The following is a 15,427-nucleotide window of genomic DNA, read 5'->3' on the forward strand; positions in this document are numbered from 1 at the left end:
AAAGAGTATGTTGGCATTCCACTTCATACTATTTCCAGATTCTAAAAAGCTTTAGGCCCATGAGCCAACTCACCCTGCCTTCCAAACATGCTCACTCACGTAACTGTAAAAAGAATGCCCATCCTACAGTCTCTGTCACCTGTTATGCTCACTAGCCCTTATAAAAGGAAAGCTCGAGTGTGAGTCAGAAAACGATCAGGACATCAAGGCAAAACCACCTTAGGGAACTTTAGGTTCACATGACAATGTTTTATAAGAACCTGATCTTCAAGAAGGCAAGAACATCATAATTATAATGTCATTTTTTCACCTCATTCCATGTTTTGATCTAAGTTCAAATTAGTATAAAGGAGTATTTCACTAACCTCTAAAAAAGATTTAGCATATGAAAGGTTGAGAAAATGTTTAGAACCTATTAAGTCAGCAAACTGATTGCAAGCAAACAATATTTTTAAATTTGTTCCCACAGGTGTCAAAGGGGATTTCTGAGTAAGCACATGGCATTGTTTGATGTGTTAGAATTTAATACATCTTGTTATGTCAAATAACATACTCATCATTATATTAATATCACTGAAGCGGGCTTACAAGAGATATGTACACAATGGAAGACATAATTAACGAGTGGGGATGTGGAGAAACCTTCTTTGCATAGAAGATAACATTTGAGCTTAATTCGAAGAGTGTTAAGAGTATTCTAGACACAAGCCATAGTATGCACAAAGACACAGAAGTTTGAAATATGTTTACTATGGCAGGGATATGGCTGATGAAGATTGGAGCACAGAAGATAAAGAGTTTAATAAGATGACCAGTTAGAAGTGGTGGGTGAGGAATAATATGGTCACAGATAACTGAGTTCTCTAAATTAGACAACAATTTGAGTAGGTAAGCCAAAAAAAATGGACATGGAAAATAGAAAGGGAGGTGAGAATTAGGGCTCTGGGTAGGAGGCAGGTAGGGCAACAAACTATTTAGTTGTCAAATGTGAAATTTTTGGTCCCTTGTGATACACAAGTTGAGATGTCTGATAAACAGAGGCAAAATTTAAGAATGTAGTTTGGCAATATACAATGTGCTCAGGAAAAAAAGAGGAAACAACAAAAGATCCCTATGGAAAAAAAAGATTAAGAGGCAAAAACAGTGAAAAGAAGAAACCAGTGAAAGAGATAGAGGAGGTCAAAACCAGACCAGGTTAGTCTCTATAGAGTACCAGAGATCTCCAAAGAAACAAAGAACACTTCAAAAGGCAGATAGGAGTCAAGAATGCCAAATGCCACTGTGAGCTCAAGAAAGATGAGGACTATCCTCCTCACTGGTCTTCAGAAACATCAGGCACACACCCACCTTGGGAATTTTGCCTTTACTCTTCTCTCTACTTAGAATGTTCATCCCCCAGATACCTATATGACTCACTCTCTCTCGCCTCCTCCAGACCTTTACTTGAAAACCATCTCACCAATGAAAACTCTCTCAACGTGATCTAAAATAGCAGACCCCTCCACTGTAAAACTGCCTATCCTCCTTCTGTTTTATTTTTCTTCTTATACTTACTATTATAGTAAATACACACACAACACACATCTACAACATTTAATATGTGTTTCCTCCTTTAGGATGTAACATCCACAAGGCCAACGATTTTTGTTTATTTTATTCACTGCAGTATCTCTACCACCTTGAAACATGCCTGATAATAAGAGGTGCTCAAATGTTTGTTAGAGTAATAAATGAAGAAATGGAAAAGCCTTAAGAATGCAGGAGAAACAGTCATAACAGTTCAAGAATTCATGTGTTGTGTTCAGTCCAAAACTTGACGTGCTAAACAGTGAGTAGCTAACAAGGAAATAGGAATAGTCATAAGTAGACGGGAAACCTTTTCAGAGATTTTTAACTAGAAGGAAGGAAAGACAAAATACATTTTAAGTTCCAGGACAGAACTTACTGTTTTGTGAATCAGCTCTACACTTGTTGGAAAGGGAGTGACTATGGTATAAAGAGATGGATGACAGGTTCCAGAAGGAAAGGAAGGAGGTGATGATATGAAGAGAACAATATAATTTCTAATACTTACAATAAAGACAAAGTATTAGCATTGGAGATAAGGACATTTTCTCTGCCAAGTAAAGTGGCAAGGAGAGTGGCTAAAGCCTTATAAATTCCGTTAAGTGAAAAGACAATACGGTCCAACAAATGGCTCTGACCTCAGTAAAGTGAAAGGAGAGAAAAACTGAAGGAGAGATAAAAAGGTGAAACTAGGATTTGGGTTCTCAAAATTCAGAGAATTTGAAACAATGTTTCTGGGGAATGCAGCTCCAAATTAACAGGCTAAAACTAGGTAAACAAAAAAGCAGTTAGGTTCAATGTAAACTTTAAAGTACTGATTTATTCAATAAATAATCAACAAGATACTATTCTAGGCATTTAGATGCAATAGTGAAAAATGTACCAAAATCTTGGCTTTCATGGTACCTACATTCTAGTGATGTCTAAACTTTTTTGCAGGTCTAATTAGCATTATTTTATCACCTCCTTAAGCAGCCTGTAGCATGTGGTGGGTGCTGTGGCACCTCGTATAGTAAACAAGATCAACATGTAGATAATGTTGCCCTGCCCCCTTGAGCAGTGAAACTGCTAAGCATCACATGTGCACCCTCACCACAGGACCCAAAAACAGGCTGCCAGGAGCCTGACACTACCAGTGACTGTGCCCCTTTCATCAGTGGAGCTGAATGGCATACACACACCACTCAGAAACTGGGAACAGGACTGTTAGGTGACTACTGTCACTGATGATACTGCCCCCAGCAAAACAAAAGCCATATCACTGCTTCCACAGACCCACATAGTCTAGGCAACTGAAGCACTCACAGATGTTGACGACAGCCAAAAAAAAAACATATTGTGACTACACTACTGTGCCTACCTAGAACCAAATCCAAAGCCAGACACCATGTATCACATCTGTAAGAAAAAATCTTTCCCTACAAAAGCTACTCCATAAAACTGAAGGAGGTACTTATTCCACCAGATGCATAAGTAACAATGTAGGAACACAAGAAACATGAAAAAGCAAGAAATGTAACACAAAGAAATACCATAATTCTCCAGTAACAAACAATCAAGAAAAGAAAATCTATGAAATGCCTAAAAAGGAATTCATTATAATGATCTTAAGTAAATTCAGCAAGATACAAAAAAATACAGATAGACAATTCAATAAAATTAGAAAAACTATTTATGATATGAATGATAAAGTCAACAAGATAGGTGTCATAAAAAAGAACCAAACAGAAATGTTGAAGCTGAAAAAATTCAGTGAATAAACTATACAATGGAAAGTATCAATAATAGATTAGATGAAGCAGAAAAAACTTCTGAACTTGAAGAAAGGCTTATTTAAAAGATCCAATCAGAAAATAAAAAGGAATAAGGAAAGTCCAGGAGGAAAAGAGATGGGAAAAGGCACAGAAAACCTATTTAATGAAATAATAGCTAAAAACTTTCTAAGTCTTGGAAGAATATAGACATCTAGATCCAGGAAGCTCAAAAGTCCCCAAATAGATTCAACCTCAAAAGGTCCTTTCTGAGGCACATTATAGTCACACTGTCAAAAGTCAACAAATTTTCTAAAAACAAATATTTCTAAAAATAGAGAAAAATGTCAAGTCTCATACAAAGGAATCTCCATCAGAATAACAGCATATATCTTAGCAGAAACCTTATTGGCAAGAAAAGAATAGAATGATATATTCAAGTTGCTGAAAGAAAAAAAAAAAACTAAACTAAAAACATACCCAGCAAAGCTATCCCTCAGAAATGAAGGAAAAATAGTCCCTTCCAGACAAACAAAAACTGAGAAAATTCATCACCACTAGATAGACTTTAAAGAAATGCTTAAGGGTGTCCCACATTTGGAAGCAAAACATTATCTACTATCATAAAACTACAAAAGTATAAAGCTCACTGATAGAGAAGATACATAAATGAGATAAAGTAATCAAACCTTATCATGATAGAAAACCACCAAAGATAAACCATAAGAAAGGAACAATGTATACATGAAATTATCAGAAAATAATTTTAAAAAATGACAAGAGTAAGCCCTTATTTACCAATAATAACCGGAAATGTAAATGGTTAAATTCCCCAACGAAAAGATATAGATTAGCTGAATGGATAAAAAAATAGGACTCAACTATATGCTACCTACGAGAAACTCACTTCACATACAGAGACACACACAGAATGAAAGTAAATGGACGGAAAAAGATATTCCATACAAATGGAAGCCAAAAACAGACTACAAGTTAAAAACTGCAAAAAGAGACAAAGAAGGCCATTATATAAGGATAAAGGGACCCATTCAACAAGACGATGTAACAACTGTAAATCTACATGCACTCAAGACAGGAACACTCAGATATATAAAGCAAATAGTATTAGATCCCAATATAATAATAGCTGGGAACTTCAAAATCCCACTCTCAACTTTGGACATATCTAGACCAAAAAAAAAAAAAAACTTAAGGAAATCGCAGATTAAATTTCACTATAGAAAGGGGGGAGGAGCCAAGATGGCCGAATAGGAACAGCTCCGGTCTACAGCTCCCAGCGTGAGCGACACAGAAGACGGGTGATTTCTGCATTTCCATCTGAGGTACCGGGTTCATCTCACTAGGGAGTGACAGACAGTGGGCGCAGGTCAGTGGGTGCACGCACCGTGCGCGAGCCGAAGAAGGGCGAGGCATTGCCTCACTCGGGAAGCGTAAGGGGTCAGGGAGTTCCCTTTCCTAGTCAAAGAAAGGGGTGACAGACAGCACCTGGAAAATCGGGTCACTCCCACCCGAATACTGCGCTTTTCCGATGGGCTTAAAAAACGGTGCACCAGGAGATTATATCCGGCACCTGGCTCAGAGGATCCTACGCCCACGGAGTCTCGCTGATCGCTAGCACAGCAGTCTGAGATCAAACTGCAAGGTGGCAGCGAGGCTGGGGGAGGGGCGCCCGCCATTGTCCAGGCTTGCTTAGGTAAACAAAGCAGCCGGAAAGTGGAACTGGGTGGAGCCCACCACAGCTCAAGGAGGCCTGCATGCCTCTGTAGGCTCCACCTCTGGGGGCAGGGCATAGACAAACAAAATACAGCAGTAACCTCTGCAGACTTAAATATACCTGTCTGACAGCTTTGAAGAGAGCAGTGGTTCTCCCAGCACGCAGCTGGAGATCTGAGAACGAGCTGACTGCCTCCTCAAGTGGGTCCCTGACCCCTCACCCCTGAGCAGCCCAACTGGGAGGCACCCCCCAGCAGGGGCAGACTGACACCTCACACGGCCAGGTACTCCAACAGACCTGCAGCTGAGGGTCCTGTCTGTCAGAAGGAAAACTAACAAACAGAAAGGACATCCACACCAAAAACCCATCTGTACATCACCATCATCAAAGACCAAAAGTAGATAAAACCACAAAGATGGGGAAAAAACAGAGCAGAAACACTGGAAACTCTAAAAAGCAGAGCACCTCTCCTCTTCCAAAGGAACGCAGTTCCTCACCAGCAACGGAACAAAGCTGGACAGAGAATGACTTTGACCAGCTGAGAGAAGAAGGCTTCAGACGATCATATTACTCCGAGCTATCGGAGGATATTCAAACCAAAGGCAAAGAAGTTGAAAACTTTGAAAAAAATTTAGAAGAATGTATAACTAGAATAACCAATACAGAGAAGTGCTTAAAGGAGCTGATGGAGCTGAAGACCAAGGCTCGAGAACTACGTGAAGAATGCAAAAGCCTCAGGAGCCGATGCAATCAAATGGAAGAAAGGGTATCAGCAATGGAAGACGTAATGAATGAAATGAAGCAAGAAGGGAAGTTTAGAGAAAAAAGAATAAAAAGAAACGATCAAAGCCTCCAAGAAATATGGGACTATGTGAAAAGACCAAATCTACATCTGATTGGTGTACCTGAAAGTGACGGGGAGAATGGAACCAAGTTGGAAAACACTCTGCAGGATATAATCCAGGAGAACTTCCCCAATCGCAAGGCAGGCCAACATTCAGATTCAGGAAATACAGAGAACGCCACAAAGATACTCCTCGAGAAGAGCAACTCCAAGACACATAATTGTTAGATTCACCAAAGTTGAAATGAAGGAAAAAATGTTAAGGGCAGCCAGAGACAAAGGTCGGGTTACCCTCAAAGGGAGGCCCATCAGACTAACAGCGGATCTCTCAGCAGAAACTCTACAAGCCAGAAGAGAGTGGGGGCCAATATTCAACATTCTTAAAGAAAAGAATTTTCAACCCAGAATTTCATATCCAGCCAAACTAAGCTTCGTAAGTGAAGGAGAAATAAAATACTTTACAGACAAGCAAATGCTGAGAGATTTTGTCACCACCGGGCCTGCCCTAAAAGAGCTCCTGAAGGAAGCACTAAACATGGAAAGGCACAACCGGTATCAGCCGCTGCAAAATCATGCCAAAATGTAAAGACCATCGAGACTAGGAAGAGACTGCATCAACTAACGAGCAAAATAACCAGCTAACATCATAATGACAGGATCAAATTCACACATAACAATATTAACTTTAAATGTAAATGGACTAAATGCTCCAATTAAAAGACACAGACTGGCAAATTGGATAAAGACTCAAGACCCATCAGTGTGCTGTATTCAGGAAACCCATCTCACGTGCAGAGACACACATAGGCTCAAAATAAAAGGATGGAGGAAGATCTACCAAGCAAATGGAAAACAAAAAAAGGCAGGGGTTGCAATCCTAGTCTCTGATAAAACAGAATTTAAACCAACAAAGATCAAAAGAGACAAAGAAGGCCATTACATAATGGTAAAGGGATCAATTCAACAAAAAGAGCTAACTATCCTAAATATATATGCACCCAATACAGGAGCACTCAGATTCATAAAGCAAGTCCTGAGTGACCTACAAAGAGACTTAGACTCCCACACATTAATAATGGGAGACTTTAACACCCCACTGTCAACATTAGACAGATCAATGAGACAGAAAGTCAACAAGGATACCCAGGAATTGAACTCAGGTCTGCACCAAGCAGACCTAATAGACATCTACAGAACTCTCCACCCCAAATCAACAGAATATACATTCTTCTCAGCACCACACCACACCTATTCCAAAATTGACCACATAGTTGGAAGTAAAGCTCTCCTCAGTAAATGTAAAAGAACAGAAATTACAACAAACTATCTCTCAGATCACAGTGCAATCAAGCTAGAACTCAGGATTAAGAATCTCACTCAAAACCGTTCAACTACATGGAAACTGAACAACCTGCTCCTGAATGACTACTGGGTACATAACGAAATGAAGGCAGAAATAAAGATGTTCTTTGAAACCAACAAGAACCAAGACACAACATACCAGAATCTCTGGGATGCATTGAAAGCAGTGTGTAGAGGGAAATTTATAGCACTAAATGCCCACAAGAGAAAGCAGGAAAGATCCAAAATTGACACCCTAGCATCACAATTAAAAGAACTAGAAAAGCAAGAGCAAACACATTCAAAAGCTAGCAGAAGGCAAGAAATAACTAAAATCAGAGCAGAACTGAAGGAAATAGAGACACAAAAACCCTTCAAAAAATTAATGAATCCAGGAGCTGGTTTTTTGAAAGGATCAACAAAATTGATAGACCGCTAGCAAGATTAATAAAGAAAAAAAGAGAGAAGAATCAAATAGATGCAATAAAAAATGATAAAGGGGATATCACCACGGACCCCACAGAAATACAAACTACCATCAGAGAATACTACAAACACCTCTATGCAAATAAACTAGAAAATCTAGAAGAAATGGATAAATTCCTCGACACATGCACTCTCCCAAGACTAAACCAGGAAGAACTTGAATCTCTGAATAGACCAATAACAGGAGCTGAAATTGTGGCAATAATCAATAGCTTACCAACCAAAAAGAGTCCAGGACCAGATGGATTCACAGCCGAATTCTACCAGAGGTACAAGGAGGAACTGGTACCATTCCTTCTGAAACTATTCCAATCAACAGAAAAAGAGGGAATCCTCCCTAACTCATTTTATGAGGCCAGCATCATCCTGATACCAAAGCCGGGCAGAGACACAACCAAAAGAGAGAATTTTAGACCAATATCCTTGATGAACATTGATGCAAAAATCCTCAATAAAATACTGGCAAACCGAATCCAGCAGCACATCAAAAAGCTTATCCACCATGATCAAGTGGGCTTCATCCCTGGGATGCAAGGCTGGTTCAATATATGCAAATCAATAAATGTAATCCAGCATATAAACAGAACCAAAGACAAAAACCACATGATTATCTCAATAGATGCAGAAAAGGCCTTTGACAAAATTCAACACCCCTTCATGCTAAAAACTCTCAATAAATTAGGTATTGATGGGACGTATCTCAAAATAATAAGAGCTACGTATGACAAACCCACAGCCAATATCATATTGAATGGGCAAAAACTGGAAGCATTCCCTTTGAAAACTGGCACAAGACAGGGATGCCCTCTCTCACCACTCCTATTCAACATAGTGTTGGAAGTTCTGGTCAGGGCAATTAGGCAGGAGAAGGAAATCAAGGGTATTCAATTAGGAAAAGAGGAAGTCAAATTGTCCCTGTTTGCAGACGACATGATTGTATATCTAGAAAACCCCATTGTCTCAGCCCAAAATCTCCTTAAGCTGATAAGCAACTTCAGCAAAGTCTCAGGATACAAAATCAATGTACAAAAATCACAAGCATTCTTATACACCAAGAACAGACAAACAGAGAGCCAAATCATGAGTGAACTCCCATTCACAATTGCTTCAAAGAGAATAAAATACCTAGGAATCCAACTTACAAGGGACGTGAAGGACCTCTTCAAGGAGAACTATAAACCACTGCTCAAGGAAATAAAAGAGGATACAAACAAATGGAAGAACATTCCATGCTCATGGGTAGGAAGAATCAATATCGTGAAAATGGCCATACTGCCCAAGGTAATTTACAGATTCAATGCCATCCCCATCAAGCTAACAATGACTTTCTTCACAGAATTGGAAAAAACTACTTTAAAGTTCATATGGAACCAAAAAAGAGCCCACATTGCCAAGTCAATCCTAAGCCAAAAGAACAAAGCTGGAGGCATCACACTACGTGACTTCAAACTATACTACAAGGCTATAGTAACCAAAACAGCATGGTACTGGTACCAAAACAGATATATAGATCAATGGAACACAACAGAGCCGTCAGAAATAACGCTGCATATCTACAACTATCTGATCTTTGACAAACCTGAGAAAAACAAGCAATGGGGAAAGGATTCCCTATTTAATAAATGGTGCTGGGAAAACTGGCTAGCCATATGTAGAAAGCTGAAACTGGATCCCTTCCTTACACCTTATACAAAAATCAATTCAAGATGGATTAAAGACTTAAACGTTAGACCTAAAACCATAAAAACCCTAGAAGAAAACCTAGGCATTTCCATTCAGGACATAGGCATGGGCAAGGACTTCATGTCTAAAACACCAAAAGCAATGGCAACAAAAGCCAAAATTGACAAATGGGATCTAATTAAACTCAAGAGCTTCTGCACAGCAAAAGAAACTACCATCACAGTGAACAGGCAACCTACAAAATGGGAGAAAATTTTTGCAACCTACTCATCTGACAAAGGGCTAATATCCAGAATCTACAATGAACCCAAACAAATTTACCAGAAAAAAACAAACAACGCCATAAAAAAGTGGGCAAAGGACATGAACAGACACTTCTCAAAAGAAGACATTTATGCAGCCAAAAAACACATGAAAAAATGCTCACCATCACTGGCCATCAGACAAATGCAAATCAAAACCACAATGAGATACCATCTCACACCAGTTAGAATGGCAATCATTAAAAAGTCAGGAAACAACAGGTGCTGGAGAGGATGTGGAGAAATAGGAACACTTTTACACTGTTGGTGGGACTGTAAACTAGTTCAACCCTTGTGGAAGTCAGTGTGGTGATTCCTCAGGGATCTAGAACTAGAAATACCATTTCACCCAGCCATCCCATTACTGGGTATATACCCAAAGGACTATAAATCATGCTACTATAAAGACACACGCACATGTATGTTTATTGTGGCATTATTCACAATAGCAAAGACTTGGAACCAACCCAAATGTCCAACAATGATAGACTGGATTAAGAAAATGTGGCACATATACACCATGGAATACTATGCAGCCATAAAAAAATGATGAGTTCATGTCCTTTGTAGGGACATAGATGAAATTGGAAATCATCATTCTCAGTAAACTACCGCAAGAACAAAAAACCAAAAACTGCATATTCTCACTCATAGATGGGAATTGAACAATGAGAACACATTGACACAGGAAGGGGAACATCACACTGCGGGGACTGTTGTGGGGTGGGGGGAGGGGGGAGGGATAGCATTGGGAGATATACCTAATGCTAAATGACGAGTGGGTGCAGCGCACCAGCATGGCACATGTATACATATGTAACTAACCTGCACATTGCACACATGTACCCTAAAACCTAAAGTATAATAATAACAAATAAATAAATAAATAAAAATTTCACTATAGACCTAACAAACATTTATACAACATTTCATCTAATAGCTACAGAATACACATTTTTCTCATCAGCAAATGGAATATTCTTCAGAACACACCATATTTCAGGCCACAAATTAAGTCTCAACATATTTTTTAAAAAATCAAAATCATACAAAGTATTTTTTCTGACCACAATGAAATAAAATTAGAAATCAATAACAAAAGAAATTTTGGAAGCTGCACAAACACATGGAAATTAAACAACATGCTCCTGAATGACCGATGAAAAAAGAAGAAAATTAAAACATTTGTTTTGACAAATGAAAGTAGAAATACAACATACAAAAACCTATAGGGTACAGCAAAAGCAGAAGAGGGAAACTGATAGCAGCAAACATCAAAATAAAAAAATTGTTTCAAATAAACAACCTAACAGTACACCTCAAGAAACTAGCAAAGCAAGAATAAGCCAACCCCCAAATTAGAAGAAAACAATAATCAGAGCAGAAATAAATGACATTCAGACTAAAGTATAATACAAAAGAGCAATGAAACATAAAGTTGTTTTTTTATAAAAACAAAATTAATAAACCATTAGTTAGACTAAGAAAAAAGAAAAGACCCAAGTAAAATCAGAACTGAAAAAGGAGACATGATGACTGATACCACCATAATACAAAGGCTCACCAGAAATTTTTGTGAATAATGATACACCAACAAATAAAAAAAACCTAGAGGAAATGAATACATTCCTGGATGTTGCAGGAAGTCAGGGACCCCAAACGGAGGGACCAGCTGAAGCCATGGCAGAAGAACATGGATTGTGAAGATTTCATGGACATTTATTAGTTCCCCAAATTAATACTTTTATAATTTCTTATGCCTGTCTTTACTGCAATCTCTAAACATAAATTGTAAAGATTTCATGGACACTTATCACGTCCCCAATCAATACCCTTGTGATTTCCTATGCCTGTCTTTACTTTAATCTCTTAATCCTGTCAGCTGATGAGGATGTATGTTGCCTCAGGACCATGTGATAATTACATTAACTGCACAAATTGTAGAGCATGTGTGTTTAAACAATATGAAATCTGGGCACCTTGAAAAAAGAACAGGATAACAGCAATTGTTCAGGGAAGAAGAGAGATAACCTTAAACTCTGACCACTGGTGAGCTGGGCGGAACAGAGCCATATTTCTCTTCTTTCAAAAGCAAATGGGAGAAATATCGCTGAATTCTTTTTCTCAGCAAGGAACATCCCTAGTAAAGAGAATACGTGCTTGGGGGTATAGGCCTATAAACGGCCCCCTTAGGTGTGCCCATATCTTATGGTCGAGGCTGTAGGGGTGAAATAGACCCCAGTCTCCCATAGTGCTCCCAGGCTTATTAGGAAGAGGAAATTCCCACCTAATAAATTTTTGGTCAGACCAGTTGCTCTCAAAACCCTGTCTCCTGATAAGATGTTATCAATGACAGTGGTGCCCAAAACTTCATTAGCAATTTTAATTTCACCCCAGTCTTGTGGTCCTGTGATCTCGCCCTGCCTCCACTTGTCTTGTGATATTCTATTACCTTGTGAAGTACTTAATGTCTGTGACCCACACCTATTCGCACACTCCCTCCCCTTTTGAAAATCCCTAATAAAAACTTGCTGATTTTTGCAGCTTGTGGGGCATCACGGAACCTACCAACATGTGATGTCTCCCCTGGACGCCCAGCTTTAAAATTTCTCTCTTTTGTACTCTGTCCCTTTACTTCTCAAGCCGACTGATGCTTAAGGAAAATAGAAAAGAACCTACGTGACTATCGGGGCAGATTCCCTGATACCTGGACATATACAATCTACCAAAATTGAAGTAAGAAGAAACAGAAAACCTGAACAGACCAATAACTAGTACCAAGGTTGAATAAGTAATAAAAAATCTCCCAACAAAGAAAAGCCCAAGACTACACAGCCTCACTGCTGAATTCTACTAAACTGTTAAAGAACACCAATTATTCTCAAACTATTTCAACAAATCGAAGGAGACAGAATTCTTCAAAAATTCATTATGCAAGGCCATCATTACCCTGATAACAAAACCAGACATGGACACACAAACACACACAAAAGAAAACTACAGGCCATTGTCCTAGAATAACAAGATGCAAAAATCTCCAATAAAATACTAGCAAAATAAATCCAACAGCACAGAAAAAAGATTATATACCATAATTAAGTGGAATTTATCCCAATGATGCAAAGACAATTCAACATATACAACACAATAAACATCACATCAACAGAATGAAGGATAAAAACCTTTTGATCATCTGAAACAGAAAAACGTTTAATAAAATTTAATATCCCTTCTTGATAAAAACTCTCAACAAATAGGTATATAAGGAATGTATCTCAATGAAACAAAGGCCATATATGACAAATCCACAGGTAACAACATAGTAAATGTTGAAAAGTTAAAAGCTTTTCTGCTAAGATCTGGAACAAGATAAGGATGCCACTCTTACTACTCTTATCCAATATAGTACTGGAAGTCCTAGCCAGAGCAATCAAATAAGAGAAATAAATTAAGGGTCCAAATTCGTAAAGGGGAAGTCAAACTGTCACTGTTGGCTGATGATATGATTGTGTTTCTACAGAACCCTGAAGACTCATCCAAAAAGCTTCTACATCTGATACATGAATTCAGTAAAATTCCAGGATAAAAAAAATCAATGTATACAAATCAGGAGCACTGCTATACCCCAATAACGACCAAGCTGAGAAACAAATCAAGAACTCAATCCATTTTACAACAGCTGCAAAAAAAAAAAAATACTTAGGAGTATACCTAACAAAGGAGGTGAAAGACCTCTACAAAGAAAACTACAAAACACTGCTGAAAGAAATCATCAGTGACACAAACAAATGGAAACACATCCCATGCTCATGGATGGGTAGAATTAATATTGTGAAAACGACCATACTGCCAAAAGTAATCTACAGATTCAATGCAATTCCTATCAAAATACCATCATCATTCTTCATGGAACTAGAAAAAAGAATCCTAAAATTCATATGGAACAAAAAAGAGCCCACATAGCCAAAGCATAGCCAAAGCAAGACTAAGCAAAAAACAAACAAACAACAACAACAAAAAACAAATCTGGAGGCATCACTTGACTTCAAACTACACTACAAGGCTATAGTTACCAAAACAGCATGGTAGTGGTATAAGATAGGCATGTTGACCAAAGGAACAGAATAGAGAACCCAGAAATAAAGCCAAATACAGCCAACTGATATTCAACAAAGCATACAAAAATAAAGTGGGGGAAAGGACAGCCTATTCAACAAATTGTGCTTGGATAATTGGCAAGCCACATGTCAAAGAATGAAACTGGATCTTCATCTCTCACCTTATACAAAAGTCAACTCAAGATGGATCAAAGACTTAAATGTAAGATCTGAAACCATAATAATTCTAGAAGATAAAATCCATAAGACTCTTCCAGACATTGACTTAGGCAGAGAGTTCATCACTAAGAACCCAAAAGCAAATCTAACAAAAACATGTGAAAAAATGCTCAACATCACTAATTATCAGGGAAATGCAAATCAAAACCACAATTGTGATACCACAATATTTAAGTATGGCAAAAAATGGCCATAATTAAAAAATCAAAAAATTATAGATGTTGACATGGATGCAGTGAAAGGAGAACACTTTTACACTGCTGATGGGACTGTAAACTAGTACAATCATTATGGAAAATAGTACGGAGATTCCTTAAACAACTAAAAGTAGATCTACCATTTTATCCAGCAATCCCACAACTGGGTATCTACCCAGAGGAAAAGAAGTCATTATATGAAAAAGTCACCTGCACTCACATGTTTATAGCAGCACAATTTGCAATTGCAAAAATATGGAACCAGCCTAAATGCCCATCAACCACGTGGATAAAGAAAACGTGTGTGTGTGTGTGTATTATATGTGTGTGTGTGTATTATATGTGTGTGTGTGTCTGTGTGTACATATACCGTGGAATACTACTCAGCCATAAAAAGGAATGAAATAAGGGCATTTGCAGCAATTTGGATGGAGTTGGGACCATTATTCTAAGTGAAGTAACTCAGGAATGGAAAACCAAACATCATATGTTCTCACTTATAAGTGAAAGCTAAGCTAAGAGGATGCAAAGGCATAAGAATGATAAAAATGGACTCTGGGGACTTGGGGGGAAGGGTGGGAGGGGAATGAGGGATAAAAGACTACACACTGGGTACAGTGTACACTGCTTGGGTGATGGCTATACCAAAATCTCAGAAATCACCACTAAAGAACTTATCCCTATAACCAAACTCCACCTGTGCTACCAAACTATTAAAATAATTTGAAGAAATAAAAATGGGCAATTAATCTGAATAGACATTTATCAAAGATGACACACAAATAGTCAACAAGTACATGAAAAATGCTCAACATTGCTAATTATCCAGGAAATGCACTTCAAAACCACAACGAGGTATCACACCCCAGTTAGAATGGCTATTATCACAAAGACAAAAAATAACAAATGCTGGTGAGTATGTAGAGAAAAGGGAACTGTTATACACTGTTGGTGGAAATATAAACTGGTACAATCATTATGGAAAACAGTATGGAGGTTGCTCCAAAAACCAAAAATAAACTACTATGGGACCGGGCAATCCCAATTCTAAATATACATCTAAAGAAAAGGAAATCAGTATGTCAAAGAGATATCTGCACGCCCATGTTTATTGCAGCACTATTTACATCAGCTAAGTATGGAATTAATCTAAGTGTCCATCAACAGACAAATGGAAAAAGAAAA

At 38.2% G+C, this 15,427-nt stretch overlaps 1 protein-coding gene across 5 annotated transcripts in view; it reads right to left on the reverse strand.

Moving 5' to 3' along the window:
• The window catches only part of CRYBG3 (crystallin beta-gamma domain containing 3), a 131,622-nt gene that overhangs the window by 83,303 nt on the left and 32,892 nt on the right, over nucleotides 1–15,427 (reverse strand). Inside the window, exon 1 of one of the 5 annotated variants that reach the window (XM_054551209.2) lies at nucleotides 4,824–4,956. The exons of the other annotated variants lie outside the window; for them this stretch is intronic. The gene's annotated coding sequence lies outside the window, so the exon portion shown is untranslated. Of the gene's footprint in view, nucleotides 1–4,823; nucleotides 4,957–15,427 lie in introns of those variants that run through there. 5 annotated transcript variants of the gene reach the window in all.

Source organism: Pongo abelii, chromosome 2, assembly GCF_028885655.2.
Source record: "Pongo abelii isolate AG06213 chromosome 2, NHGRI_mPonAbe1-v2.0_pri, whole genome shotgun sequence".
NCBI lineage: Eukaryota > Metazoa > Chordata > Mammalia > Primates > Hominidae > Pongo > Pongo abelii.